At 38.2% G+C, this 27,376-nt stretch overlaps 1 long non-coding RNA gene across 1 annotated transcript; it reads left to right on the plus strand.

Annotated features, from left to right (window-relative positions):
• Positions 1 to 6,463: 6,463 nt before the first annotated feature.
• On the plus strand, positions 6,464 to 23,360 carry LOC114138588 (uncharacterized). Its single transcript, XR_003594239.1, has 3 exons — positions 6,464 to 6,907; positions 10,675 to 10,680; positions 23,350 to 23,360. It is a non-coding gene; the product is annotated as an uncharacterized LOC114138588 (long non-coding RNA).
• Positions 23,361 to 27,376: the final 4,016 nt, after the last annotated feature.

Genomic DNA, 27,376 nt, shown 5'->3' on the forward strand with positions numbered 1-27,376 from the left:
GGGTTGAACTCAGCTGGAGAGCGGAAGATGTCATAGATGGAGGTCCTTATCAACTGGGGTTTGGTCGGTGATTGGCAGTGACGTGACTTGGTCCAGCATTGATAGGTCGACGATGACGAGCGAGACGTGCCAATGGGATGATGCAGGTGGGGCTGGAGAGTCTTCCAGTTTGAATTTGCGCCAAGGTGTGTATATATATACTGTATATACAGTATATATATATAGACTTAGACTTAAACTTAGACTTGTACTTTATTGATCCCTTGGGAAGACTCCCTCAGGAAATTGAAGTTACCAGCAGCTCCCAGGCAAAAAACAAAGATAACACACAGTAAGCAAAAGTACAAAAGAATACAAAAATACAAATTAAATACTAAGGTACACACTAAATGTGAGTAACCAAAACCTTAAATTATGCAAGAAAAACCTTAAATTATGCAAGAAACAAGGAATAAGAATATAGAATATAAGAATATAAATAAATATAATATATATATATATATATAAGTTAATTTATTTCACTAAGCTGAACATGTTATGTAGATTAATTACACGCAGACTGATGTTCTCAAGCCTTTATTTCTGTTAATTACGATTTTCCTCTTACATTTAATCCAAATAACATTTAGGATTAAAATATTGCATCAAATCAGCAAAAAACTATTTTTAATATTTAAATGCGGGCTTTAAGGTTATTTCCAAATGTACTTTTAATCTAACAAACGAAACTCATCAGAAAATATATTCTAATTTGTCGAATAAGCTTATTCGCTCTTTGACTTGCTTTACTAAAATAATTTCAGTGACACTCAAAGTAATTGAGATGCAAAGTTAGCGTGGCATTAAACAAAGGAGTTGCAATGCAAAGCATCTAGTTGCATTAAAAATATGTAAGTTAATTAAAAAAATAAAAAAGATGCATGTGTGTCTGCAGTGCATTTAATTCAAGAGGCCCTGCATCACCGTGGCCTGCACCCAGACAGGTCCTGCTGCTCACCAAGTCTCCGTATTTAATGACCCTCCTGGGATGCCTTACCTGATGGGCCAGCTCCAAGCCAGCATGTCCAGGTGCTACAACATAAGCATTTCATTAAAAATTGAAGCCAACATTTTGGACTAAAGCTCCGAGTAAAAGGAGAAAGCGAGGATAGACTGGATGTGTGAGTTAAAGAAAAAAAAAGAAAAAAGGGCTGCAGATTTCTTGGCATGACTCCAAAACTAAATGTATGTGAGCCGCTTTCTTACTGTTCTTCATGTCTGTATTGTTTCCTCCCTCCCTCGCTTCCCTTTTTTCTCTCCCCTCCCTAATCACACTGACTTTATTTGACCTTTCAGTGGCTAATTAGTTGGCTCGTGGAAAAGGATTGTGGGTAGTATGTCTCTCAAGAAGATGACGATGGTGATGTCGCTGTGTGTTTTCATATGACTCGCGGTTGTGCCTGTGATGAATTCAGTTTCTTTGGATCACTTTTCACACCACAAAAGAAAATCAGCTTTGAATCAGATCAACTGTACCTGTGAGCCAAAAGCTAAATTTAACTAACTATAAGTTCATATTTCTTTCATTCTTGAATTTCAAGACTTAATTCTAAGATTATGCTGCTAGAACTTAGTAATAATTAAGCCAATGGGCATTATTTGTGTTTTGATGGGATTAGTTGATAGTATTAGTTGTAATGAAAAGCACACAAATGTATTTTCTTATTTCACTCAGTACAATTGAATTTGTTTGTATGTGTGCATGGTGAATTGGGTGGAATGTTTTTTGGGGTTTTTTGGTGTGTGAATAGCCAAATATGACTCAAGTCTGTTCTTTGCGTGTTGACGTGTGCCTTCAGGTGCAAAGTGTTCTCCATTTCATGCATAGAAGATTTAGGCTGCTCACACATATACACACACCCCCTCGTGCACGCACACACACACATATGCACCCCATCGAGGGGAGTAGAGATGTGGTAAATGCATGTGAAATATCCACCCACGTACGCAGACACTCCGGGAGGAAGAACCGGTAAAAGCAGGTGTGTATGTGTCGGATGCTCAGTGGGATACGGTCAGTCCATCAGTCTGCTGCCTCATTATTACAACAAACATATGTTGTTTCTGAGCAGAATAATTAGGTGAGGAAAGAAAGATTAATAGCAGGTTTCTGCAGAAGCTTGTATAGCAAGTTGGTGATTGGAATCATAGAGGATGTTAGAGAATATGAAATATTCTCGATGAGTATTGCTTTAGCTATTTTAGAAATTTTCGACTTGTTAGGTTGAAATGGGTCAACAAATGTAATGACAGTATTAAATACTGAAAAGAACCGACAGGAAAGTACATCATAAAAATATTCACGTAAGAATAAATAATTATTTTTCAAATATTAATATATATGCTATCAAAACCCTGTTATAAAATGCATTATTGATCCAGTTTTGTTTAATACTAAAATTATTTAGGAAGATGTTTTCAATTTTATCTTTAGTCTTTCCCCTCCCCTGCCTATTACTGGACACTGTTCATCAGAAACATTTCTTTATTACAGTTTTTTGTTAAAAATAATTCAGAAGATTAAGTATTTTTGATTAGTAAAGTATATAGTATAAGGGCGCAACTCGCCTCATCCTCAGATGCTTCTGTGTTCTTTATTTGTCTTGATTTCAGGGCCTGTTTTGAAATATTTCCAGTTGCAAAAATCTCCGGTAGTCGTGTGTTGAACTCTAAATTAATGCAGTCCACTTTTGTTTTGAATTTTTTATTAGTAAAACCTTACTGTGGCCCAGCTACCTTAGAAGTTAATTAGCTAACTTCTTCTTACTACTATTTCTGTGTAATAGAATAGTAACAACTAAATAAATGCCATTACATATGTTATACAAACAACAACATGTAATTGGATTTTAACATTAGTTGTTTTTTTTTTGTTTTTAGATTGTGTAACATTTTTACATTTTAGTTTTAGCTCTTGCTCTCTCATCCTGTGCCTGCTTCAGATGTTCAGATTTTTACCCCAACACCTCAGCTTCTGATTTTCTTTTCTTTTCACTTCAGACCCTAACTCCTTTGTTGTTTTAGATGCTACACTCCCTCATCACAAAGATTGATCACTTACCAAGCAAACGGCTTTGCATGAAGCACGTCTCACTTCAGCTGGTACAGAGCGCTCTGTTCCATCAAATCACAGTTCATCTCTCTGCAGCCAGTCAGACAACAACAAAAACAGAATACTCAGTTTCTTACCCCAGCGTCTGAGAAATACCTGCTGCTCTCCATGCATCAATTAGGTGCTGATGTGAGGAGAAAGGACAATCTATAGTTCAGAGGATTTATTCAATTTGCATCCATAATTGCGTGCAATTTACAAACTCATTATTTTACAATTTAGTGCATTTAACAGCAGCTGGAGGGCAGATAATGGTGAGGCTATAGGGGGCCCCAGATGGGCATCCCAAACATGATGCAAAGCACAAAAATAATGATGTTCATCTGTTTGACTTTAAAAACTCAAATAGTTTGGAAAATAAGCAAAAAATGAAAGCTGATGCAGGGGATAAGGAAGCTTCTATTAATGCAAATTAATTGTATTTTCAAAACCTGAATAACTTGTGATAAATGAGCGGCACCATATTGATTGGTCTCAACTGAGTTTTGGTGGAAATATTCGTTTTAATTATTAATGATCAGCTTAATTTTTACGAGAGCTGTCCTATCAGCATCAGAGGCCATAATAAATCGTAAAGACATTTAAGCCATTTCAACTTTCTCAGCAGATTTCTGTGGAACCGTTTTAGTCTGTGACACTTTGAAGGTGACATAGAAATGCGACCTAACAGCCTCTGCACCTTTATTACATTCAGCAATTCAACAAGAGCCCATAAAAGAGTCGCTTTTCTTTCCTCTCTTTTTTCTTTTTTCTTTTTTTTTTGCTGGAAAGGTGGGCGGCTTGGAGCTTTTCAGGCCCTTCTGGAGTCTGGTTTGATCTGTGGGCAACACGGCCTTGTTAAGCACTAATAATGTCCAAGGATTTTTTTTCAGTGTATGATGCCGTATTTAAAATTGGATTTTTGTGTGCCGCACCACACAAATTATTCTGTGATGGCCTCTCTCCTGCTCTCCTCTCATAAGTGATTGTTTACTGAGTGCTTTCCACGTTTTTTGTTTTTTTTTTGTTTCTCTGAGCTTGTAAGTATAAAATTTTAATTAGGAACACTGACAGGTCTGGCGCATGATCCAGAGCCTTGCATCCATCACAGGAAGAAAAAAAAAGAAGGGACTGGGGGGAGACGGAGAGGGAGAGATATTTTCTTTCTCATCTCTCTCCACTTCCACGTCCACCTCCTCCCTCCCGGATCTCCCCTCTCCTGACGGGAGCACCGGACTTGAGCAGCAGGTGCCATATTACTGTGTACAGAAAAGCAATTAGCCAGCATATTGGATGAATGAGGAGTGCATTAATATTAGCAAGTGCATTTGTCAGTGGCGTTTGATGCGAGTCCTTTTCTTTTCTTTCTGCAACATTAAGATTGTGGCGCTCATAAATTCACTGCTTAAACCGCCATCTGCTGCGCTGTCAGCCCACACCGAGGAGAGAGGAGAGGAGAGGGGAGCCATTTATTCCCCTCTGTCTCTCTCACTGGGGAAAGAGAGTGAAAGACAGATAGATAAGAAGAAAATGCATTCATTCCCTCCCTTTCTTTGCTTTTGCTGTGTTTTTTTCCCTGTGCGTGTCCCACAGGGAATGTGGAATGTGTATTAGGATTTATGGAGATGCTTGGCGCGCACCAAGCGACTGTGCTCTTAAATCTGGCTCCTTTCCTATTGTGTGGAGCGCTACCTTCTGCTTACCGACACACACGCAGACACAATGTTCCTCATTGTGCTCGACACAGAGATAAATTCCTCTGTGCATGCCAATTCAAACAAGCCTAAGGAATAAGTTGCAATGAACAGGTGGTATTGTCATCGTAACTCAGGCGAGGTGTGTGGTTGGAGGTTGGGCCTCATCCTGACCTCTGTCTGTTTTTTGTTTTTTTGCATCTCTTCCCTTACACATAGCTTTAGCTGTGCATAAAAAGGCCTTGTGACATTCTGGGATTTCCTCCACAGTCAACAAATAAAAGTAATGTCCACAATGGTATTCATCTTCAGCAAGCATCCAACATTGAGCCACTCTTTTTGTACTAGTACACCAGCAGCGGTGTAAAAACTACATCTTAACTCTCGTAAACAGTCATGCTGCTGTCACTGCTCTAGAAATTCCGTTTTTGAGCATGCTGCAGGATGGAGGAGATACCAATGAGAATGTAGTCCTCGATGTGACCGTTGTGCGTTTAGTTCCCAACTTTAAGACCTCTGCTGCATGTTGTCCCCACTTATTTCACTGCCCATTTCCTGTCTGGTAAATCTGCATAAAGGCCACAAGTGAAAAAAAAAAACTCTACTCATCGCTTACACCTTATTATTTATCAGTAGTGTTTGATGAAACAAAACAAATAAAAACCCACTTTGTGTTAGAAAATAAAATCAGTGTTTAAAGGACAAATACATTTTAGAGCAATAAAACTTGTTTCAGGTTTAAAGAGTCAATCAAGGATAAGTAATAGTGGGCCTTTTTATTATCAGGAAATAATTTCAAAGGCACTTTTTGACAACAATAATACCTTTAAAACCTCTCACTCCCTTAAGGAATGAAGACAGTTTTCTTTATGAAACAAAAAGACATTTTTAATTTTATTTTTGAAAGGCCACTAAGGTCAGATTTATCTGAAAAGCTTACTTACATATTATTATCCTCTCATAATTATTAAACTGACCCTTTATTTTTTATATATATTTAGCCCTTTTATTGTTAATGTAAACCAGGAATTTGTATAATGTTTTTTGTTTTTGTCACAACTGAACCTTTCGGGTTTCATGCCACTTTCGGCATTTTGTTCCATCAGCTATGTTGGGGAGGATGCATTACCATGCATGGATGCATTATTGCATAAACCTATTATCAGGTGCATTATGTGGAATTATTTTTAGAGACGAGGGAGGGAAGGCATTGCTCTTCACTCCAACCCGGCTTTTCCAGAGCTGGCAGCAGTCGGCATTGTCTTCTCCTGGGGCAATCGTTTTCATGTCCAGGTATCTCTGTGTATGGTGTGTGCACATGGGGCTAATGGTGGGTCAGAATGGTAGTCGACAATGCCACATCACCACACACACATGTCCATTCTGTTCAATAAGAAAGGGAAGAAACATATCATAAAAGTGTCGGAGAAAGATTACTGTCACACGTTTGTCACAGATACTGTGAGCAGAAGGGGGTGGGAATGCCAGAGGTCGGATTAACTGAACTCGCGGTAAATGCTTTGTGGCCTAATCTGAAACTGGGAGGTGGTGGGTGTAGAATAGCATACCATACCATACCATACCAACTTTATTTATAAAGCACTTTAAAACAACCACGGCTGATACAAAGTGCTGTACATCAACACACAACATAAAAATAAAAAGCATAAAATAAAAACTTACAATTTAAAAACAAAAACATCCAATTTAAAACTAGATCCCGCTAGAGTTGAAAGCCAAATAAAATAGATGGGTTTTAAGACGAGCTTTAAAAGTGGACAGTGAAGGGGCCTCCCTGACCTGCAAAGGCAAGTTGTTCCATAATTTGGGGCCCATGACAGAGAAAGCCCTGTCCCCTCTGAGCTTCCTTCTTGATCTCGGTACCTCCAAAAGCAGCTGATCTGCAGACCTAAGAGACCGATAAGGTATATATGGGTGAAGAAGCTCAGAGAGGTAAGCCGGGGCAAGATTATTTAATGATTTAAAAACAAACATAAGAATTTTAAAATGAATCCTAAAATATACAGGCAGCCAGTGAAGTGAGGCCAGGACAGGGGTCACGTGTTCCCTCTTTCGAGTTCCTGTCAGCAGTCGCGCAGCAAACGAAAAGCCACACATTGACAACATGGAACATGAATAAACAAATAAATGCTACATATTGAATTGTTTTAAAATCATTATCCACATCAGATAAAAGGATTTCAGAGACAGCAATATCTAGTTCTGTCAGCACAAGGTTGCATTTCCCAGGCCTAGACACGCCTGGCGACTCAGTGCAGAGGGGGATCGTACTGTCACCTTTTTTAAAGTGAGTCTGTCCACAGCTGTTGTAGCCAGTCTTCCAGATTTGGCATATTGATGCAGACACACATGTGGACAGGTGTTGTTAAAAAACTCTGCCACTGTGCTGTCTCAGGAGGTATAAGATATGCAGACACAGAATGGCCCTGATGTGGTGCTGTACCTCTGGGGTCCTACAAATTAGTACCAGATGTGACCCGAAGTCATATATGATTGCTTCCTACATCATGATGCCCGGAATAGCACCTTTCTGTCTCTCCACAACACTTGCTGGACTGGCCCTTTACCCTTAGTGTCGCCATAGATGGTTTATTACTGAGTGTAATGACACCACTCATCATTAGTCAATGCCCCCTTGTTACACCATCACTCCAAATCAAGCTCTCTTTCCTCTGATATTAATAGGAGCAAATTCATGGAGCAGGGAATTGGTAGTTTGACTGATGTCGATCGTCAGAAATTGGTGCAGGATAACCTGGGATGTTGGAAAGTGTTTCTGTAAATGTGTCTATGTGATAGACAAGGATATGTTTGGGTATTTGGCAAACTAAACAACAAACTGTTTCACTTGCAGTGCTTCATTTTGGCTGAATTTCTTCTAGATTAACTTTTTTCAACAAAGTCCTTCTGTAACGCCTAAAGGCTCCCACGTACTTCATCTGTAATGCTGGAATCGTCTCTGATTAACATAGAGGTTTGATAAAAATTGTGTCACTTTGTTCGCAGCGATACATCCGCTGAATAACTGGCCCTGGTTGAACTATTTCGGCAGAACTCTGAAAAATGTTGTTCGATTGGTCAGACGTTTTGTCTGTGTTTTACACAAAAATTCACAAAGCATTACAGGACGGCAGTGTTGATATTTCACTTCTATTAGTCTGATTCAGTGATCCAGTTTTGGTATCTGCAGGAGGCATAAATACTTTTTGAGGAGTGTTTATCAGAAGCAGTTTGTATGGTTCTTCAATAAATACTTATTACAATAATAAGACTGTCAAATGGCTATAAGCTCCTCGATGTTAAATCGCTGTTATTTATACTCAGAAGACCATCCGCAGAAAAGTGTGGCACTAGCTCAGTGACCACTTTGTAAAAGGAAACAGAGGATACAGTTAATAGTGCATTTACAAGGTACCCGCTGTTTCTGATAACTTCCGCTGACTAATTTTACTGGGACGCTTTGAATTTGTGAAACTCGAATTATTTACATAAAAGGTTTGCATGCATGTTAGCAGAAATCACTGTCACATTGAGATCATTTGTGATGTGCATATAAGAGCTGGGGATTGATTGCAAAAAACATTTTTATATTTCTTACTCTAAAACAGTGAAGACAACTCATCTTTGTTAATCTTTGAGTTGGCTAAGCAGACCCATTATGACTCTTTGTCATCTAGTTCACTTAAATCAGCTCATCTGGATGGTATCATAGACATGTGGATGCCATATTGTGTCTGTCAGGGCCGACTGGTGCCACATGGTTTTGAATCGTTAAAGTGGTACCTCTTGAAGTGTTGCAAAGTCAGCACTTTGCATGTGTGAACTTTTTGACTGCTAGAGTCCCCCATGGTCTCGCACCATGTTATGTTCAAAGTATATGCAGCCAGCTTTAAACAGTAATACGCAGAGGAAGGCAAACGTTTTATCAAACCCAAATCAGCCGTGCAAGAGCCTTACATCTGTGTTGAATCAAAGCTGATCGACCTTCCCAATCGACCATTTTGGCCCTGTCTAAAATGCTCCACTTCCTGAGTAAGCTCCTTTCACTAGTAGTCATAACCACTCTGTTTCTTTTTCATTTCTTCTACTTTCTTAGCAGTTCTTTCTAAACATTGCCTCTGCCAGGTTTAGCTGCCTTGTCAGTGGCTCGGCTGCTCGAGTCTCAAAAACAGCCACATCTCTGGCCTTAAGAGCTGATCAGAGAGATAAGCACATTTATGTCAAGCTCGCTTGCTTATCCACAACGTAGACAAATACATAATGTGTACGGCTCGAGTTCAGTCCAGATTTATGATTACAAAATTCCATCCAGTCTCCTGCACATCCTTTGAAAAGGGAAAGCGGGAGTAGAGTTCAGATAGACTTACCACAATGAGCTGTGTCCTGAAGAAAATATAGCTTTCTCTTTTACCGCTGCTACCCTGTCATATTGTAATTCTCTTTTCTTTGCCAATTTTTGTTAGTGATGGTTTAGCGCTCTCTTAGGCTGGATATTTAATGAGCTAACTGCAGTTATCTGCACAAGGAAATTGCTCATAATTATGATAATGCTCTTGCCTTTAAACCCTTGTTGATAGAAAACAAATCTGAATGTCTAAAAATTAGACAAAGTTCTTCTAAAACTAAATGCTTAGTCAGTGGATGATAGTGGCAGAAATAATTAAAGAGTTCCATTGGACTGTAAGCGGTAACTACTGGTCAGTATTTGGGTCATATTAAACTATTAAAAGCAGATTTGTTGGACTTTATGTGGATATCTCACAGGTAAAACTTATCATCATATCACTATTTTGTGACTTATGCGTACACAATTTATTTTTGTTACTTTTGTTGATGCTGTTTGTGTTGGAAGACCATACACACAAAGGCTCATACTGCTGGATTCACCAAGGTCATTGCAAAGAAAGGAGGAAAGGAAGAAGTGTCTCACAAGTCTTTTGATCTTTTCTAGACGTCCATGCACTCACACGTAAAAGCAGCTCATCTGCACTCCGGTGGCCTTTAAGCCCTCAGATATATAATTTTCTTCAAATGGGTCTTTTCGGACTAGTTTTTGTCTGCGTCTCTGCAACCCTCCTTCGGTCTGAGCTGCCAGCTCATTCTGTCGTGCTCCATCTCTCACAAATCACACCACACAATCGGAGAGGGACAATTTGTCAGCTGTATGCATGAGTAAGCAACAGAATTCACCATCTATTACTTTGACTGGACAGTGGAAGGCAAGTAAAGAGGACATACGTGTGTGTATGTGTGTGTGTGTGTGTGTGCCTCCCCTTAGAGAACCAGTTGCAGATCAGATGAAATGCCTCTTTGCAAAGCGGGGACATTTTGGCGGTTCATCATTTGTACATTTTCTGTGGTTTGATGTTTGAGTTGTGTGGTTTCAGGGTTTTGGATGAATAAGCCTCAGGGCAAATTTGTGTTCGGCAAAATGAAGAAAACACAGATATCAAAGTCATCCTTGAGAGACCACAAGCCGCAGAGCTCCGTGTTGACTTTTGTTTTCAGCTTTAGCTATATTGAGAAATTATGTTTTCTGAGGATTAAGAGCTGAGCCTGCTGTGTAGGGTGATTTTCTAACCATTCACTTGTCCAGCAGGCTGTAATGAAATGAATCTTCGCTGCCCCGGCTGCTTGTGCACGCTGCTATTAAAAGCTTTCCACCTGTGAACCATTTGGAGACTTAGCAGTAGGCTCCATTCTGTCTCTTTAGCACATATTGGCTCAGTGTTAAGGCATTTTATTTTTGCCAGCTTTAGTTTTGGAACTGTGTCATGTTAGCAGGCAGTCGCATATTTATCTGCTGTGCTGTGATTTTTGCAAGTACAGTTTCCAGTACTCGCCTCCGCTCATAGCAGCAGTTATTTTTGCACCATATGTGTGTGTAAAATATCTAATCTTTGTGTTTCTCCTGACTGCTAATATTGGTTTCAATGGATATAAGCTTCAGAGATAACATATCCCCATAAGCACAGGAAGGAATAAGCTGCAGGGAGACATTTCCAGCTGCTATGACACAATTTTGTTTTTCCTTGCGCTTTAAATCCCACTATTCTCTCCTGTGTTTTCTGTAGGCACGATTCAGGATTTTTGGATTTATTTATTAGAACAGAAGTAAACCTACAGGGAAGGAACAGGTTATACATGCCCAAGAGAAACTGTGTTTTTTTATGTTTTATTGATTGAAAAGGCCTCAGACTTTTATACTCAAACAATATCTCAAGCTTTGAACATCTGAAAGAGCAGTGCTTCAACCATCGAGAAATGCAAGGCATATATACCATAACTACAGACCAACTAAAACATAGCTGTCCACTTAAGCTGGGAACATGAAATAGAAAAGCTATCAAAACCAACTATGTGAAAGCTGTCAACAGTAAAACATGGTAGTGGCACCATCATGCTGTGCTTTTCTTCAGCAGGGAAAGGGAAGTTGGTCAGAGTTTCTAGATTGTGGCAGCATGTTGGAGTAGATCTGTTACATTACTTCTGATTTATTCTTTTTGTAGATTTCTGTTCATAATTCTTTGAGTTGAGGCATTGAATATTTGGGCAATTATCCCTTCTCAATTTTAATGTTCTGCCACTTTAAGTACTTTTGCTTTTACTAATTAAATTTTTTCACCTTTATTTATTCATGGTGTCCAATTGAGATCCATGTGAGATCCACTCTATAGTTGCAAATGTTCCCAGGTTCTGTGGCTGCAAATAAAAGCCCAAATTATTAATCATCCCCCACTGCTCTTCTGTATGGTTGGGGAAAGCCACTCTTCTGAAAACTTCATTCATTGTTTATGACTCACTGTTAGATGCTCTGACAATCGTCTGATAAAGCCATCCATTCACTGGAACCCTCCTGCAGCTGTTCAACACATACCAACCCTTTACAAATCATGTAATTTCCAAATTAAATCCAGATCTGACCATTATAATGCTGCATCTAAACTATTTTCTGTTGTTGAGATTAAATTCAACATGTTGGTGGGTAAATATACATTGTTCTTGGCTTTAGCTTCCAGCTAGCTAGTTCATAAACATACTGCATAGGTAAGTAAAAAAAAAACAACAACACTTTGGCACCTATAAACAGACACACACTGACACAGAGCCCTTTCTTTACACACTCATCTGCAGCAACACACACATCTGTAGTGGGAACGGCTCTTGGCCACAGGCAGTTTGCACATTAAGCTAACCTTGATCAATAACCTGCTATGGACCTCGACAAAATCCACTGTTTTCCCAACTGCTGGTTTTCGATATCATGGCTGTTTGAACGCCTTAGCCACGGGCCAGCTGCGTGTGCAAATGTGTGTGTGTACATGCATGTACAGCTGCTGCATGATTTAACAAGAGCCTGTGAGCATGTGCAGATGTGTATGTGTGCACTTTACACATCTTTGTGCATGATTTCCAGCATATCTGCACATTGGTGTTTTCTTGCGTGTACATGTGTGTTTGACTGAAGCCTCGGGGTCCGCTGTGAACGGTGCTAACTGGCCCTCTGAACTCTTCCCTGTGAAGAGAAAGGAAAAGCCACTGGGCATGTACAGACGACAGCGTGCCATTTACCTGGGCTACGCATGGTTTTTAAAACTGGCAAGAGGGACTTCCATGCACACACACGCACACGCACACACATATAGTTGGGAGGAATACTCTTGCCTTTTGCCTCTAACGCAAAAGCACACCTTTGCTCCCTCGCCTCAAACACAAACACACTTCAAAAGTTTTTTCTTTCATTTTTTTCCCTTTTTTTATTTTTGGAAGCGATGCAGCCAGTGCTACCCCTGCGTTTAAAGAGCCTAAGCACTCTCTTCATGTGCCCTTTTCTTGCTTCCTGCCTCTGCAAAAAGGCCCCAGTGCGGCAGCAAAACTTACTAGTTTACATCCAGCTGTACAACTGGCAAGCCAACCTTTTGGCTTTCCAAGGTGTTCATCTCACAGTGCTCTTTATATGCAGTAAAGAGGGGCCGTGCATTCGGCCCTTGCTGCTTCTTCTTCTTCTTCTTCTGCAGCTTGGCACTGAGATGAGTAAATGGAGGAAGAAACCAGCAGTGGTAGTTTTTGGCTGTGGAGGGGCAGATAATTGTTGAACAGAAGTGGAGTTTATCAGATTACAGCAACGTGTTAGAGGTTTGCTGCTTTCTCCAGTAACAAGCGTTTGACTGATTTCAATATTCACTGGGCAGAGGAAGGAGAAAACAGTCCGGCTTTCCTGATTCTGTATGTGTGGGTTCATTTGTCTTAATGCACCTGGCTGGATTTGTGTGTGTGTCTGTAAATTGGTGGTTGAATACAGCTGACCCAGATGTGTTAAGTGGGTCATGGGAACAACGCCGCCCACACAGTGGAGGTTATGTGTTGTACTGTGTGTATGTGTGCATGTAGATGGGGTTAGGACACTGGGGCAGTGCCCTGATTATGCTAAGATTAGTTTTGGGAATTCATTTCCCCTCCATCTGAGCTTTACCACCCCAACCCTGCTCCACCCCCCATTTCTATTCCTTTCTCATCATTTAAAGAATTGCTAGTTTCACTTTTTTCTATTGTATTGTTGTGATAATTCAATCTTTAAAATAGCTTATTTATCACTTTTGACTGAACACATATTTATTTGGATCTACCTTTTTATTGGCATCCCTAATAGAAAACCCTTTTTATTAAAAATTTTATATGGTGCTTCACATGGGAGTAAGGGAAATTCAACCCCATAAATAGGATTTTAATCCTCCCAAAATAGGTAAAAATTACACATTGACTGGTGTAAGACAACATATTTAATGTTTTAATGTATCCATACATTTGCATTAGGTTTATTAAAAACATGCAAGTCAGAATTTTGCATCAGAATGTTAGATCCTGCTCCTAAATTGTTTCCATCTAATTTCAAACCTCTTATTTACTGTAACCTCCCACTGCTCTGTCAGATTTTCCAAAAGATTAACATTCACCTTACTCAGCTAATCCAGAGTAAGTGCATGTAGTTAAGAGCAAAATTATTCATGGCATAGATTTAAATGTTTCTATTTAATCAACTAAGAAGTTCTGCTGAGTCAGGTGTTCTCACCATGTAATAAAAGAGTGTAAAAAGAATGTCGTATTCAACAAAAGTCCTTTAAATATTCATTTTGATAAAAATTGTTGGTTGTCTAGTGGAGTATTCTTCTGTGTGAATCTTGGAAATCCAATCTCTTGGATTACTTCAAAGAAAGCAGCTTCTGCATGTGATTCATTGCTGTCAATAATATGATGTCCATACGATGTGGTGACGGTTATAATGGAGATTTTGTTCATGCTCCCTCTTGCTTTACAGATCTAAATATGCAGGTAGTTTCTATAGCATGTTTCCTCTTTCAGTATTTTTTGCATATGAAAACACTTTTTTCCCCACAACAGGTTAAGTTTGTGCAAAAATCAAATAATAAAAATAGTCTTTTCACATTTCCCCATAACATTGGCAACTTCCTTGATGAAAGTAATCAACAGGAAAAAAACCCAGAGGCCATCTAAGCGAGTTTCTCTAGAGAAAGTTTTTACAAGCATGATAGAATAAAGACCAATGGGAACAGATGAAGCAACTCTTAAAGCTTCACAAGCTCAAGGTTTCTCCCCCTTTTCTTCTTCCTTCACAATAGACAAAAAATTTCAGTTGTAAGACGTGAACGACACAGAGCAGCTCGCTGAATAAAGACACCAAAAATCTAAAGAGTAAAGTGAGCCAGTGATTGGCACCATATATTAGACTTAGACTTAGACTTAGACTTAGACTTGTACTTTATTGATCCTTTGGGAAGACTCCCTCAGGAAATTGAAGTTACCAGCAGCTCCCAGGCAAAAAACAAAGATAACACACAGTAAGTAAAGTGCAAAAGAATACAAAATACAAATTAAATACTAAGGTACACACCAAATGTGAGTAAATTATGCAAGAAAAACCTTAAATTATGTAAGAAACAAGGAATATCACAGATCTTGACATTACATTCACCATGTAACATTTGTGAGTGTCTCATAACAATGACCCACCGTTTCATTTACTTTTCAAAGAACTTAAAACTTATAATGGATAAAGTAGAAAGGATATTGAAAGATAGACATTAAGATGAATAGGAAAACTGGATTTAATATTGCTGCTTTCAATAAAAAAATACAAATGATCTACATCTTTTTGGACTCTAATAAGCAGAAAGATCAAGGTTGTATTTTTAGTCTTTATTTACAACTGTTCACCTGAAAGACTTCCTGTGTTTCAAATCACTCCAAGTTGGAGAATTTGCATCTTTCTTTTGTTCTCATCTCAATTAAACTTTGAGCTTTTCTGCTCAGCTCATAACTTAATTTTTTTTTCTTAATTATTTCAGTTGTTCTTGTGAATGTGTGACTGTTATTGTGGTAATTGTTTTTTCACTTGTTTTCTTGGGCTATACGATGTGGAGTTGTTTGCAATAAAAGATTTAATCAGGTCCTCTTAATTATCCCTTGTATTTGCTTTTTGCCTTTAGTCGACTTTGTTTTAATTTTTTATCTTCATTCATGAAATGTTTCAATCTATTTACTTCTAATTAATTAAATAACAAAAATAAGTACATAAATTGATGGAACAAACAGGATCTATTAGGTTTAAAATGAATACAATGAGACTACAAGGCAAAAAAAAAGTACAGAACCGCTAACCTATCTCTCTTAGCTGCCAGTAAGTCAGACAATAGAAGAAAACATAGGAATGTTTTTTTTTTCAAGAAGCAAAAAAAAAAAAAAAAACTCTTCGAACACTTTAAACTGAGAGCTCATCTCTCTTCACCACAACAGACCAGTGCAGCGCTCAGTCACTGCAGTCATTACACCAATCTGCCTGTCAATCTCCTGCTCCGTTTCTCCTTCATTCATGAACAAGTAGCCAAGATACTTAAACTCCTCCAACAGGAAAACGACCTTGCCCCCAATCCAAAGAGGGGACTCTACTCTTTTCCATCTGTAGTCCATGGTCTTAGATTTGGAGATGCAAATCTTCATCCCAGCTGCTAACAAGCGATTTCTCAGCTTTGCATGCCTTATTGTTGGCCTATACACAAACGGTGATTCACTTTTCTGAAATTAATTAAAAGTGAGAGTCTTAGGTTCACTCTGAATCTGCAAGGCTTAAATGCCAATATTCTTGTAATTCTATAACCTTCTTGTAAGTTCATATCTACTACCTCTGTCATCTACTTGAAGCACTTTACTGTACTTCAAGTATATCACCAGTTTATTTGAAGCATTTTTCAATTTTTCTGTAAAAAGTAAAAAGTTCAGAAAAAATACTGTTTCAGTACTGTTTTTCTGGTTAATTGCCCTTGGGTGGAATTAGCATATTAGACTTTAGAGGCCATCAGAAATCTGTCAGCTGGGAAAACCCTGATTGGTGGATCTCCCGTAACTGGATACTGCTTCAAAAAATACTTATAAAATACACATAATCCAAACATCACTTTTCTGGTTGCACAAGCTTGCCAAACAGTAAATTTAGCCTGCTCTTGTCTGATACTTCGTTAAAGTTAAAATCAATCCCAGGCTTATGCTTGAAAACTTTGAGATGTGCAAAGTGTGAAGGATAAAAGAAAAGCTATGGAGTTTCAATACGGGAACAGTTCTCACTGTACATCTCCCTTAAACCACTACTGAACTGAATTCAGTTTTGATAATGCCTTAGTCAATACATCCATCATTTTTTTCACAGGTTTGTTTCCATCTATAACATTTGACCTATTTTAGAGATAATGTATGGTTGTTTATGAGGAGAATATTTCGCTCACACCAACTTGCAGTAATAAAAAGCCAAACTTCTTTCATCCAGAGATCTGACTGTGACGACCCGTCCTCTTGTCTCATTTGGGTGTTTTTCTGGTCGTGTCCTCAGTGTGAGTGAAAACGGGGCCCGGAGCCACGAGTTGGGAGGAGAGATGGCAGCCAGGGTGGCACTCTGACTGGAGGAGCGCCAGCTGCTCTCAACCAGGTAGGGATCGGTGCCAGCTTCGTCTCCGTTTCACACCCTCCTCCCTGTGTCTGTCTGAGTCAGTGGCCGTCACGCTGGCTGACATTCAAAGTTTGTTACCCACAGAACAGAGTCACCGCTTTGTTTCCATTACTTTATCAGTCACCCTTCACACACAGTCTGATACAGAAGCAGTGTTAGTTGACCCAGACCTTATTGACTTGGTGGGTGAGTGTGTTAAAGCTGAGTAAACTTTTTAAGAGCGATTTACAGATCCTGATTGATTGTACATGGGCTGAAATAAATTAAATTACAACACTAAAATGGTTTAGACTTCATTTAAACAGCAGTGTAAATAATAAAGATAATACCATTAATTCTACACTGAAAGAAAGTTATTGGAAGACCTTAATGAGTTCAAATCTTTTTCTTACTCTGTTTAAGTCATCTATATTTTATTGATTCGATAAACAAGATTAACAATTCACTTTAGTGTGGTTTTTATTTAACTTAATTGGCTTTACTGAAATCTAAAATGCTGCTTATTCTCCCAAGGACCCTAATCTTGATTGTTTACCACATCATTTACCATTTAAGATGCAACAATTATAAGCTTAATGCCATAGAACAGAGCAGTAGAAATGCCTTTAATTTCAGCTTAACGTTGAGAAATGCCTTTAATGTGCTAAGTCGCGAAAATAAATATTTAGAAAAATGCAAATGCAAGTTAGAATTGTGGGCCATATAAGTAATGAGCTTCAAACCAGCAGCAGACGAAAGACGTGCATATTTGAGAGGGAGAATGTGCAATAAAGGGAATATTTCATCATTCTTGAAAGTTCTCCCTTTCAGTGTTCTAAGGCCTGTAGCTTACATTGTTTGCAAGTCTAAAAGCAAGTACATTAGAAAGTGTTAAAGAAAAAAAGAGTATTAGTTAGGCACCAAGAATCCCAAACTTGGATTTAATTACATAACAATATGATTACCTAAGAAGACAATCAGTCTACAGCTTAACGTTGAGTTTGGAAATTGGATTTTTTTATTTTTTTGGTGGGGAATTTGGGAGAAATCTTCTCTGTTTCAGCTCAGAGATGTAGCAAACCAGCACCGTGCTGAGGGATTTAAAAGTGCTCCGCAGTGAGCCCAGTTTCTCTGTAAGTGAGAGTGACGACGTGTGACAAAAAACATTGTTTTCAGATTTTGTTTGAAAACATTGTTTGATAGGATAAATTCAGGAATTACTCCGGTTAAATGTGGCAATCTCTGCTGGAGTTCCGACCAGAAGTATTACTCTGATGCCCTCAAAAAAAAACACACTTCAATTTCTCAGATGAACTGTCAACAGAAAACTTTCAATTAGGTAGCCAGGCAATAAATATGCAGGTCCTTATTGCATCTTTATCCACACTTTTTGTTAAAATACAGTTAATCAGCTTTTTCTGAAATTCTCTGACCAGCCCATTTAGCTCTCATTCACCTAAACACACTAAAACCCTTTCTGAGAGATTGCTTATTATTCCGCTAGCTCCTACAATTTTAAGGGGTTGTGTACTAAAATAATAACACTGATCCTTGGATGTACGTAGCGTAGATCATGTGTTTTCAGACCGGTTTAACTTTAAGCTTAAAAAGAAATGTAGCTGTTTGTCTGTGGAAAGAAAAACAACAAAAAAGTTCATTTTTGGCCATAATCAGTATAATGACACTGAAACGAAGACTTTTGTAAGACTTGATAAAGATTTCATAAAGAAGATATGCCGACACTTGTTACTTATTTATTTATGTTAATTCAGGGTAATGCTACATTATTGCCCACATGGAGTCTAACACGGTTTTGACGCTGCCAAAGGACAGTCACTGTAACTGGCTCCAAGACAGATTAAGAACATCAGGTGTTTTAATGCTCTGGCCAAACTGCCCTCGGCTAACACGCTCCAATGTTTATACGGCTCAGCGAGAGCCAAGCGATCCTCTCAACATGCAGGTCAAAAGCTATGAACTCAAGAGTGGGCAGTTGCCAAGGAACATGGAGCACACGGCCTGCCAATTGCAACAAGCCTGTGGCCAGACGGCGAGTGCAGAGAGTTCAGGAGCAGCCAAGTGGTGTCCAGTGAGGGTCCCACGGCTTAGTGTTGGCCAAACAAAGCCTCCGGGTGGGATGGACCAGCTCACTACTGGATATGTTTCTGAGTTTATAAACTGGGTAAATAGGAGTCAAAGCCTGTCTTCTGGGGTTTTTCTTTCGCTGTTTATTTGTCAGGGTTGGTCATGAGGGGTGTATTATGGTGTATTGCTTTCTTGTTTTTCTTATCAGTTAAGAGTTTAAATGACTACACATTTATCAATAAAAGACACAAATTGTACACTTCCTGCTGCTGCCATTGGTTTAGAGAATACAGGTGTGTTTGAGCCCAGTGTCAAGCAGGAAGGACATCAGCAATGAGTTACTGCCAGTCAATCTGAGAAGGGTTATAAGAACATTTCCAAACAATTTAAATTGCACTTGCTTTCCTTGAGTGGAAATCTTTTCAGCAGTGAATGTTTTAGCATATTTAGCCCAAGTTCAGACTATGCAATGCTCAGAGGAATGACAAAAAGCTAAGAGCTCTATCTTAGACTCTACAAACCTCAGTTAGCATATTAAATGGTAAAATGAATGACAGGGCAGGTTGGAAAATGACAGACAAGTTTGAAACAGAGGTTGTCTTTACCCCTTTCGGAATATGTCAGCTTGACTTAGGTTTTCAAAGTTTTATTTAAATGAAACCCCCTGGAACATGGTAGTGGAGTGGTGACAATTCGGGCATCTTTTCTAGCTATAGGATCTGGACAATTTGCAGACAGATTCAAGAGTCAAATTTGAGGTTTTGCGAAGGTTGATCCAAACTGTATAAGTAGCATGGAAATAATACCAAACACAGCAACAAATCCACAAGGAAATGGCTGAAAAAAGAACATCAGGATGTTACCATGGCTCAGTTAATGTCCAGATCTTAAGCTGATTGAAATGTTGTGTTGGTAACTTGATTGAGCTTTGCAGAAAAGAAGTCTATAAACATTAAAGAACTAAAGCAATGAACTAAAACCAGAACTGCAAAGAAAAGAAGACCATAGTTTCTCCATAGTGATAAATCATATGGAAAATAACTACTTCTAATCACTTCAGATAGATCACTTTTTCATAAAAAACACATTTTAATATTTTGAACTTATTTACTTCCTACTCTTCTTTGCTCATTTAAACCCATGATAGGGAAAGCAGACAATGTTTTGTGTTAATGGTCAGTACAGGTCCTTGGCTCGGCTCTGTGTGCCTGGCACACTGACTGTGTAGAAGCTAATATCTTCAGCCAACCTCAACATATAGCACAGGTACCATCAAGCTAAATAAAACAGCATACACTTGCTTCTCTACAGGCTAAGCCAAATTTACAGCCAAGTCCACTTACAGACCATGGGAGAATAAACACTCAATTTGGCCATATACACGGTGATATGGCCAAAACCATCCTAAGCCTCTTCATGGCCAAAGGCATTTGCATCCTAGACCCACTCATTCGGGAATCCTCTTGTTTAGCTTTTCACCTTTCTGGAACAATCCTTTGGAGACAGAAACGGGAAAGAAGGAGCGGAGGGAGGGGGCGATGTAAAGCTGGACAATCAACTATCGCAGTGTTTAACACTTCATTTTCAATCCCTGCCAATCCCATTCTCTGCCACTGTTAATTGCTGCTCTGCTACCTGCCACTAGTGATTTCTGAAATGACTTCTGAATTGAAGCATATGGACGAGGAGCCGCGGAGGGAGCCACGAACGACTTGAGGAAGGGTCCCATTAAATAAGAGCTAGCTAATTACGTTGTCCTCACTTTTTGTCCTGCACTATCCGGGTTCTTGCTGCCATTCATATATCTTTCTGTAATGAGTAAAGCCAGGGCCTGGCACCTGCGCTCGGTAATTAAACATATAAATTCTCCCCTCACAGAAATATGTGGACTCACCAGGATTGATTTATAGGGCTCGCTAAATTACACTGTTGAGCTTATTTTCACTGGCGGTGTTCTTTCAAAGGCGGTAGAAGAGAGTGAGGCTGTTTTATCACTTCAATGGGGGACAGATTTTTTGTTATATAGTTGTTAGATGTGCTTTTTTTTCTAGTACAACTGTGAAGTTGATGATAGTAGAACCTAATAGCAGGCCTTCAGGATTGAGGAATGAGCGGTTACACTACCACAGCCAAAAACAGCAACAGAAAAATCCTTTTAAAGTATATCACAGTCAGTGTGGTTCCAAGCAACACACTTCTAAGACACATTTATGGGTCCTTGTGGTTAAAGCTCTTACTGTATTCATCCATTTTTCTTTTCCTCTCTTTATTTGTATGCACCCTATTTTGCTAGATTTCATGCTAAGTTCTCCACATATTGATCTCACACTCCTTTCAATTTTAAGTATTTACTGAAATGAAAATGCATGTTAAGTTACAGTTTTCATACTTATATGTCTGGGAAGTGTATATCAACTTTGCACTGAATTTGAGATTTTTGCAAAAACTGAGATTTTTACACTCTCAACATAGATTTCGCTGCAGGCCATTCTAATATATAGATGTTTGATTGATATCAATCCACTGTAGCTCTGGATGAAGGCTTATAATAGTTGTTCTGAAGGTAAACCACAGCATGATGCTGCTTTCACCAGCATGTTTCACTGTGGAGATGGTTAATTGTTTTGGTATTCTTGTTGCTGTTTGCTCACCAACAGACCTCTAAGGGTCTTCACATAACTGCTGGATTCACACTGAGATTAAATTACATTGATAGAAACTATTTGCCAATGAAGTGACTTCCAAAGAAAATGTATTATTTTAGGGGTGAAAGTGTAAAAGGGGGATGAATACAAATGCACACCACTCTTGATTTTTTATGTTTTTTCATCTGGAAAACATTTGGAAAATGTTTTACTACAATAGACTTGTACATAAATACAATGATGTTCATTACCTGACAACATTTGAAAAAGATTCAAGGGGTCTGAATACATTTGCAACGCACTGTTGCTACTGCAAAACAGCAACGTTTTCCACTGGCATGAGCACATATTTTGAGAGACATTAAAGAAATGCATCCCACCTCAGTAAAACAAAAATGTTTAGCATCTTGATCTAAAACAATCATAAATTCAGCAATATTTTACTGCATTTTAAAAGAACAAAGAATTGGCTGAAATTGGTCAGAATTTTAAATAACTTCAATTTTTGATGTTTCCATAGAACTATCGGTAATTAATATATGATGCAGACTAAACACACAGTTAGATTTGGTAAAACAAATTAAAATTTATTGATATGAATTTTTTCCCAGATGATAAACGCAATGCATGAATTGCCTATTCCCTAGTAGAATTGGCAGAAATTGGCTTTGACCAGTCAAATTTATAGAAAACTGGCTGCAAAACTACAGCTGTTGCATCTATGAAACTACAGTAACTGTAACATTTAATTTCTGAATGAAACAGAACATAAGTGCTAAATAATGAAAGCCTCAACAACAAATAAGGTTCTTAATTACACATAGTACCCAATGCAAAGTATGGCCATTTTCTGTAAATGCTTGCTTTTGTGTTCTAAATAGATTTGCTATGTAGAATCTGTTTAACATCTCAATAACCATGTGTAACCTTCAATCGTTTCTCTGACTGATGGATGCAAAAAGATAGCTCAGTTTAATGAGTTGAAATACTGGATGTCACAATTAATTGGATATACTTTATTTGGAATGGAATCCAGTGCTACAAAACTGCCAGCCTATTAACCTCTATTTACTTGTCAAACCATCACCTCATTGACTTGCCCATTAATATATTTTTTAATGTGACATTTCTTTCTTTGGTTTACACATTTTTGTATGGTTTTTTGTTTAATTTCTCAGTATTTCTTTTCTTTTGGCCAAAGCCTGCAGCATTCGCAGCATTCCTGACACTTTTTGTTAATAACTCATTGGAAAGTTAATGAAAACAGCACTCAGGCATATCCGAAATGATTGTGCTCTTTGTCATGCTAATAAAGTGAAAGATGTTCGTCCAATGGGTGAATGCGTGCACATTACGGGGAACTTGTGATTATGTGTGCCTGTTGCACCACATTCTTTTTACCTCATTCTTTCCTTGTTTTCTGTCACCTTCTCGTTCTCCCTGACAGATGTTTTAACGTATTTATTCCAGGGGTTGTGAGACTGAATCAAATGGGTTCTTGAGCTGTTAAACGTAAAAATACAGTTGCCACTTTTTAGGTGACGATTGAAGAAAGATGAGCAGATTCCAAAATCATTTAGAAATTATTCACATTTTTTGTGGCACAAAGGTGTGCAGAGCTGTGTCCAAACTATGCAAAATAAGTCAAAAATGTGTTGCTCATTGTGCTGTTTTTATTTTTCATTCTCTGTGTTTACATGAAGTCATTTTAATATGGTTGAATCCACAGTTCATCTGCTTTCATTCAGATGCTTCTTGTCTCTATTGCCAGAATTGCAGACGAAAAGTGTTTAAATGTACAGTAGCCCCCACCTACTTGCTGGCCAGTATTCACGGATTCACCTGTTTCATGGATTCTTATGTGGAATGTAACTCCAAATTATTTGTGGGGCATCCTCCTGAAAATTTGTTGATTTATTTATTTATTTTGTAGAGTATATCTAAAATATTAGGAAATGAAGCTTAGGGAGCTGAAATGCCGAAGTGCAATGCATCTTAACACAACATTGGCTGGTGTTTGGAAGACAGCCAATCCAGGAGCCTCAATCATTTTCCTTGATGCTGATTGGCTGTAACCCAAAGGACAGAGAAAATGAGATTATAAATGCTAGCTTCTGTGGTAGTTCAAAGGTAGTTTCTACTGTGTATATTATTGCATAATAGGAAATATTTTATGTTTGGAAACATGAAAAAGGAAGTTATAAGCACTTTTTTAGGAATCTCACATCTTTGCTTATTTTAGCTATTTAAATGTTTATTTGTGGCCCCTAGGTCTTTGTAAAATGACAACAATAAGCGCTTGTTTATAGAAAGTTCCATTTGAATGGGAGATTAGACATGGAAGAATTGTTCTTCTCAAATAATTGAACTATTGTTCCACGTTCAAAATGCTGTGTTTTGGGGGAAACTACATCCACACAGCACCCTGACTAAACCATCCCATGGTGAAACATTGTAATTGCATCATCAGCCTGTGGGAAGACATTTATTCACATGAGAAAGGGAGATTGATGGGAAAATGGGAGCTAAACACAAGGTATTCCTGCAAAAATAACACCTAATAGAGGCAGTGAACCTACTTATTTATCCAGCTCTACAATGAAAGGGTTTAAATCCAAGCATATTCATACCTAAATATATGAATATGCTCAATGTAAATATATTTAAGAATCTCTGGGAAGACTGTGTAAAGAGGAATGGGCAAAAGTTCAGTCTCTTGTCTTGGTGGAGACGAACAATGAAAAACCTTTTGCAGTGAAAAGTTGTTCCACAGTCCATTCATAGGGCCTGAATTCAAATGAATCCTACACTTCTCAGGGTTTTATTTGCCAAGTAATGTGAAAAAGTGTGTATATTTTCCCTTCCATTCACCATTATACTATATTTTGTGTTGTTCTATCACAAACATTTCATATAAAATACACTGGAATTTGTGGTTGCCACATGAAAAAAATACAAAAACATTCATTTAATTTTGTAAGGCACTGTACGCTTTCAGATTTCTGCTTAAGACATCAGCCTTCCTTTTTCATCTAGAAAGAATAAACTAAATTCTTGTAATGTTTGTTGATTTAAAATTGTAAAACAACCCCTCTGTCTTTGATGACACAGTTAAGAAGTGAAGAATTAAAGGAAAACCGTGGGCGAACTGTTCTCGTATTATGAGTTTCATAAAATTATGCTAAAGTCTCTGGGAGAAACGCCTGATTTTCTCCCTTTCATCCTTTTTCTTAGTCCAAACTGGGGTGCTGGGTGGAAAAAAGGGGATAGAATATCCATAATAAAGCTGAAATTTGCATCATTATCCCGAATCATCCGAACCTTTTTAAAAGCATGAGGAGATAGTTACTGGTGTTTTACATGAATTTTGGCTGTGAATACATTTGTCAGGTCGAGCCTCTCTCACAAATGCATCATCTTTTTTTTTTTTTACTCACACACTTTATGCAATGATGGAATAAAATCACACAGTGTGAGGAGCATTAACACTCCTACAGATATTAAAAATGGAAAAAATTCCAGATTTGCATCTGTTTTAAGTTTTGGCCATGTGACCCAAGTAAATGCACATTTTGCAAAATGTCCATCTTACGAGAATACAAGAGACACTTTTGTCTATTTTGGGATGTGACCTCCGTCTCACACTGCAGCAAGCTGACAGCAGTGTTGAGAAGACATGAGCATGGAGTGAAAATGATAAAAAAAAATCAACATGCTTTTCAAGTTTTGACAGAGAATGTGACTGAAGCAATCAAATGTTGGTTGCTTGCAGGCGTTTTTATTGCCTGATCCGTGCTAATGCTGGTCACACGTTGCTCCAAAAATAGACAAGGAGGGAACAAATGAAACAAAAATGGTCTCAGGTGTATGTCAGGAAGTTTTTTCTTTTTTTTTGTCTTTGCAAATGTGACAAACTTCAATTATGTGTTATGACGCTGTGTCCTTGTAGTAAAACTACGAACGAGATTTCTGTCACATGTGAGGAAAACTAATCACAAGTGTGAACAGCAGAGACCAACCAAGGACTTCATTTCTTTTGTGAACATCCGTGCAGCCTCATATGTTTGTGTGTGTGCACTGGGGTATAAATGCAGACTTCCTAGCTAACTGAGGAAGAGGCGGGGGGAGGACATCTGTTTGCCTGGAGGTGGGGGCAGGCTCATCTTGCTGTGTGTGTGTGCGTGTGTGTGTTTGTGTCACAAACACACTGCAGCCCAAATGGCAGCAGGATTGGCAGCATCTTCTGGAGTCCATGTTGAAACAGGTAACTGCAGGAGAAGGCGGAGGGAGGGCACAAAGACAACAACAACACTTCACTTAGGCCTAATTAGGAACTGGCATGGTCAGAATCTGTGCAATATGTTGCACATACGCCTCTGTGGTTACACAGTGGACTTTGGGTTGGTTGTTTGGCTCAGTGCTCATAAAAGGTTCTTTGAATAATGCATGGTAAGCATTATTAAGCATTTTATTAATTATTTTTAAATTAATGCTTTTCAATATTTGGTTCTCAAGTGTGAATTTAATGCTGATTTTCTCTAATCCACACAAATGTTAAATTATGCATTTAAAATGCATAATTTTTAATGCAATTAATGCATTAATTATGCATAATGCATAATTTTAGAGCAATTGTATACATCTTCCTTTGACTTATCCTTTAATTATTAAGGTCCATGCTTTTTAGGAGAAATAGTACAAATCCTTTAAAATGATTAATTTCTGGAAATAGAGCTGCATTTAACCATAGTTCATGTATTTCAGTAAAATTAGCCTTCTTTATCCCTATTCAAGCCTTTTTTGATGTGTGTTTGGGATCATTGTCCATTTGGGACATCCAAATTAGGCACAAATTCATTCACCTAACTCAAGCAATAGATCAAAATGCATAAGAACAACCCAGGAAGCAAGGCTACAATAAACTGGAATATGCTGTATATAATATACCAGTGTTACTTTCCATAGCAAAGTGAATTTAAAATTAAATTAGACTGACGTGGTGAAATTCCCATTTAAACAGGTGTCCCAACACACATCAAAAAATGTTTTAGGCTCAATGAGCTTCTGGAATGGCTCCAGTCTTAACAAATTAGGACATTTTTGGACAACAGCAGATGTTTGTTGACGGCTACAAAAGTGTGTTTGTTTCCCTGCAACTTGCTAGAGGATATTCAACTAAATATTAGAAGTGAATTATGTAAATGTTTGAGCCTGTGAACATATTTCTGACCCTCTGTGGATTAAATTGTGGGGTGCAAGTAGTCATGATTAGACCGTGTATGCAAGTTTAACTCATGTAGGATTTGCAGTGCAGCAGTGTAAAAATCAAACTGTGTTAAGAAAATAATTGTTCATACTTGTGCCAATGATGTTAATTAAGCAGGGCAAGATATGAAGCGATATGTTTATTATAGGTTATATTTGATTAATGACTTTTCTTTAACCAGGCTGGTTGCAGAAATGTGAAATCGGCTTTGCATATCTGCTTAAAAGCATAAACTTTAATGTAATGCATGTCCTTCCCTACCTATATGGTAGATTAGAGGGGACTATGGGAAAAATACTATTAGTTTTTGAAATAGAAAATATTTTAGCTAGCAGTAGCTCCAAAAAAAAAAGACACAGCCAAACATAAAGCCATGAGTATGTATCATGTTAAAACTCACTCACTTCTTGTAAATGGGCAAAAAAAAAATATTATTATTTAGGAGAATAAAAATAACATTTCCTGTTCTGTAAGAACCATTTTAGAGTCATTTTAACCTAGTTTAAACTAACCAGTTTTCATCAATATTTAATTTTGACA

This window comes from Xiphophorus couchianus, chromosome 22 (assembly GCF_001444195.1).
Source record: "Xiphophorus couchianus chromosome 22, X_couchianus-1.0, whole genome shotgun sequence".
NCBI lineage: Eukaryota > Metazoa > Chordata > Actinopteri > Cyprinodontiformes > Poeciliidae > Xiphophorus > Xiphophorus couchianus.